We start from the raw sequence: 5,617 nt of genomic DNA on the forward strand, positions 1-5,617 counted from the left end.
GTGGAAAACCGTTGAAATGAATGAAAAGATTAACAATAGGAACGGCAATAATGGAACTGAATTGTTATCACGTTTATTTTGTGAAACATTTACAATAGATACTTGTTTACTTCCGATACAATTTATTTACATGGTTAATGTAAAGTCTATCATTTTCACGAGTTTTAAAATTGACTTTTAATTCTACTATTAATGATTTTGATAGTTTATTTAAGATAACGCAGGTTCAGTTAACATTTTAATTTTCATTTTACAAATCTTGAAACCGGTATTCGATATTTTCCACGAAGGTTTTAACAACAACTTAAAACGATTTTTTATGAGACTTCAAAACTTTATTATTGTAGGAATGAGGATGAGGAAGCTGTCACGGGAAAATTGATTACTATTGTGTTATATCGGTTTCCTATAATAAATTACTAACCCCAAGAAACAGTTGCTATGGTTATCTGATTAAAAGGCTAGGATAAAATTTGAAACATGTTTAATTTGAGACGACCAACCAATTATATAAATTGCTCACAAAAGTTAGTATCGCCGTGGAAATTTTATGTACATTAAGATTTTTTGGAGGACGTAATTTCGTGCCTGTCTTGACTGATTATCGGTCGATTAAACAAAACACTGGGAGACATGCCTTATAAACGTTGATTTAATGTTCGACATGGTTAGAAAAATCCTTCCAATAAAAGGGAACATAACAAGAAAGAGGAAACAGTAAATTAATTATTATCCTATAAATTCACTCTCAATAAGACATGCTGACAACAGAAAACGAAGGATGTTCTAATAATACTAACATACTAATAATACTCAACAACTAATGCGGCACAAACCGAAACTCTCTCAAGATTCTTACATAATATTCATATGATTTGAGTAGCAACCAAAAATAATTGCAGTAACAAAATTATTTCAACATATTCACCAAAATACATCACATAGAAACATTGCTTTGTTTGGTATTTTTTCCGACACCCTAGTTTCAAGTCTGACTTACATCTTATATACCCAAATGAACTTGAAATTAATTATTTACATTAACTGCTAGTTACTTAAGAATTAAACATTTTTTTTCATACTGGCTGTCCAAATACTTGAGATTCGAAAAAAAATGGGGTTCAGAAAAAGGGGATTCCAGTCTGTAATTTGTTAATTTTTGTCCATTTGTGATTTTTTATCACGTATTTTACAGAATTGTCCAACAAAAATGAGGTCCGACCCACGGAATTCCAAAAGACGCGCCACTGGAATGTTTTGTTCATCGTTGTTCTTCTTCAGAAGTGTTCGAAACTTTGTAGATTTCATCGGTGATGTAATGGTCTGAACAGAGACACGTAGAAAATAGCAAATTTCAACAGTTATACCCGTTAAAACCAAAACAAAAGGTAATCTCAGAAAGAAATTACTTTGGATCTGTTTACATTGTATGTCTTGTTTCAATTATTTGTGAAAATTTCCACCCCTCCTTTCCAGAAAATGAAATGCCATTAACAGACATTTGAAACTGGTTGGAACTTCAAAGGACTATTTTAGAAAAGTCCACTAATGATCCAATATTCCAATTTTTATCAAGTGATTGTTCAATATTTGAGTTATTCAAGATCGATCATAGATAACAGTGCAATAGATAAATTGATTTATGGAGTTTGTATACAAACAATAATCATACGCCCATATCAAAAGTACCGGCTGTAAAAATAATGCCTGCTGACCGCAGGAGTTTCATAAACTGGTTAACAACTTGTTTAACAATTTAATTGAGTTTTAAAGAAAATTCACCCTCTGAGCCCCGCAGGTCTTTCGTCGAATTATGAATCGATTTTTCGATGTAAATACATGGGGTAGACTATAATGTGACCATAAATCCTGATACGTCCTATTGTTCTTAACAATCTACATACAATAACATAGAACCTGAGGTTTTTATGGTCTGTTTATACAAATCTGGGTTAAATTATCATGAAATCATTAAAATTATACGATATAATTATAGAAATTTAGGCAATAAGTTTTGGCAGGCGTATGATAATATGATATTTCTATCTATTTTACGGTAGTTTATTGTAGAACTGGTTCTGGTTTAGGACTCATTATCGATTACAATTTTACACAAATTCAAATTCAAATTTGTTTATTAAAGAAAACTCAGATGGAGCATAATAGAACAATACCAATGTATATATACATAAATATAAAGAAAGAATATAGCTGACACATTGCTAACCGTAAAATTAAGATGATCTGTTGTAGAGTTGTGAGCTGGGTTTTTTTATCATATTTTTCAATTATATGCACTAGAATATGCATCTAAGGTCCTAACAAGCACACCCTAAGTAAATGCTGCAAACCCCGATGTTTGAAAATAGAAATTTGACACAAACATATTGCATTACTGTTCTATTCCTTTGAACGAATGTATTTTTATGTATACGTCCGTTTCTATATTCCTACCGTCTGTTGTCACCATTTATAGAAATCTAAAAGCTCCAGTTTATCTGTTACATTAATTTTCTACGCGTGCCCTGACCCTAATGAAATGTTACTGAAAATACTGTTAAAAAAACTACCATATAATACATCGATTTCTTGTGTGTATACAGACAGTCCAGCAAATCTCCTGGACCAACGCACGTGTGCGCTTGGCTCAAATAAAAAGGATAATTGAAATCCATCCCAATGTATACAAAAATGTATTGTTCCAGTCATTTGTATACTGTTAAAACATAAACAATCCTATTTATTTTGTAAACAACAGATAGAATAATTTCCGGGAAGGGAGAAAACGGTCTAGTTGACACGAGCAAACCATTTAGAGTTTAGATTGAGATAAAGATAATATAATGGCATTTTAGAATTTATAAAAACATTTTGTGTTTTTATAACAATTAACCGTTATATTATTTACTAATCACAACTGCCTAAATAGGTGTCAAACTTAAACAAATATTAGTATACTGTAATCTATTGTTATTTTTGATAGTCCTGTTAACATTGTACCCGACAGGCATTCTGTACATTCTTTCGTGCTGATACTTCAAGTTCATCATATCGGAGCATGATGAATACAATCATGATGAATTAAATTTTAGCTTAAATTTCACCCCACATTGATGATACACCTCCACTCAATACTTCCAAAATATTTCTACATTGTGCTTTTTTTAGAAAATTGCTGATACAGCTCATGTTAACTGTCGCAATGGCCTTTTATATTTCAGTTGGACAGAGTTCTACGGTTTCATTTTTTTTTTTTTGTGAAAGCGTACATATTAATGCCGACTTAAAATTTACTTACTTATACTTAAAGTGGCGCTACAATGTATATTTCAAGAAGCAAATTTTACGGCTTCGATATTCTTCTTATGTGAATCCAACAAAAATAAATCCCTCCCCTTTTTCTGTGCTTTAAAGGCTTCCACATTGATTTGGCCCTGACTACGTAAATGATTAGGTCTTATTTACTTACTTACAGTTGTTATTTCTATTAAATGAGAATAATTTCATAAGTGACAAGAAAGCAATACATGTATTATGTATTTCCTTATCTATTTTTTTTAACAGTTCTATTTCTTGCTCTTAGTCTAATTTCAAATCCTCACGAAACCGAGCATTCTTAGTTAAACGATACGGAATTACCATCTAAATGAATGGAACAGTCAGCTCAACAGTCTTAGATAGACCGCACATTACTTTGTTCTTCGGGCTTATCTGTTGCATTTCAAATTGTTAAAATATATTTCAAGGAAAATTTATATAGGATAGCGTGTATTTGTCTATGGCAGTGCGCTTTATTTAGGTGTCTACATTATTTGTTAAGAAAAACTTTTATTTTTCAATTGGGCATTGTCCTGATGCTTATGTCTGTTTTTATGTTTGTTGCAATTGTCCTACAACGCGGTGGGATATGATAAAATTTGGATAAGTCGTTAAACGACGTTACAATGAACATTACATATATACCGGGTGGAATTCCCAAATTATCTAATAAGAAATTAAACGAACATCGTCCAATGTATGTAAGAATACGGTAAATGCACAAAAGTGTATATTTGTCCGTATGTGGTGCTTAATCGGCGATTTAACTTATTTTCTATACGTTTTCGTGTCGATACATCTCAGTATTAACTTCATTTTGTTTCCCATTGTAAGTCAAGTTTAGAAAAAAAAATAGTGCCATTGTACACGAAATGGTGTTATGCTATAATTTTATATTATATATTTTATCTCTTTAATGAGGAATAGTAGATACCATAACACATCTTTACAACAGTCGGTGCAGGGGTATATGTAGATTTTTGGTAAGGGCATTTTCGCTGCTTGTAGGCATATGTAACGGATCAGTTGGAAAAATTGAATGATCACTTCTGAAGGCATGTGTACATAAAACTAAGATTTACAACACCCAACTGACAACACTAAATTGTTACAAGTTATACTACACGATTTCCGGGGGATGTTTTACATGAAATTCACCAATAAAATAATAAAATCAAAATCTTTATTTTGAATCAAAATGTCACAATGTGAAAATTTCAAATAAATAAAGATTTCGATTTATGATATTAAAATGTCAACATTAGATAATTGTCGCTCCCGTTGAGAGTTGTAGTGTTACGTCTTTGTTAGTGGCCGTTATGGATATATACACTTAGTTCAAGTATTAAACTTTCTAAGCACTTAAGACTAATAGTATTAAAATACCATAAAAATCGCATAAATATAGAGAATTTCGAATATCCGGATCTAGAGCGATTGACAGAAAAAATGTTTCTTTCCAGCCAAACAAATAACAAACAAACATACAAACAAAATGGTCATACGGACATTTTAACATTTTCCAAGGAAAAGAAATAAATGACCCGGTATAAAGTATAGTTTCACCACCGTTAGTCTAATTCTCCAATACTTTCTAACTACCGTGAAGTATGTTACTGAACATTTTAGATTTTAAATTAATATACGCATATCTTAGGTTTCATTTTGTTGTATTTTTTGCGGCTTTGTCCTCACAATTTCAGTTGTAGATTGCAGTGCTCTGCATACATCTTTCTTTGATTTACGAAAAAGATAATCAGGCTTATTTATACACAGATGAAAAAGCTTAAAATCCGGCAAACGTATACTGTGTCTTGTGTTAGTACCTCACATAATGGACAGGTAATTATCAAAGACACCGACCAATAAAATTACTTTGACTTCCATATCATTTTGCTAATTTTGTATGTTTCTCCTCTTTTTTTCTATAAAGACATGAACATATTGTGGCTACACCTTTTCAAGAGTGTGAAGTTCACCGCTTAAGATATTAAGATGTTAACAATAATAAATAATTCTCCAGGTCATAATTTTACCATGAAAGTGACCTTGTAAGACAACTTAATGAAGAAAATGCAGCTAATTGAGTGTGCGATAGAGTGTAAAACAAAACTGACTTTTCACAAGTTGCAATGACCCTCAGGATTTTTTTCTAATATCATAAGATCAAACAAGTTTTAAAATATCATTGTTCAATACCTTGTTAGAAAGCCACTTCAAAGAATTGGGCTGCAATCCGTCAAAAATGCAAGCTACAGTTAACTTCTCCGCTTGCAATGTAAAAAAGAAAAAAAGTATA

The sequence above is a fragment of the Perna viridis genome, chromosome 10, assembly GCF_037379345.1.
Source record: "Perna viridis isolate PV_CMFRI_1.1 ecotype Kerala chromosome 10, ASM3737934v1, whole genome shotgun sequence".
NCBI lineage: Eukaryota > Metazoa > Mollusca > Bivalvia > Mytilida > Mytilidae > Perna > Perna viridis.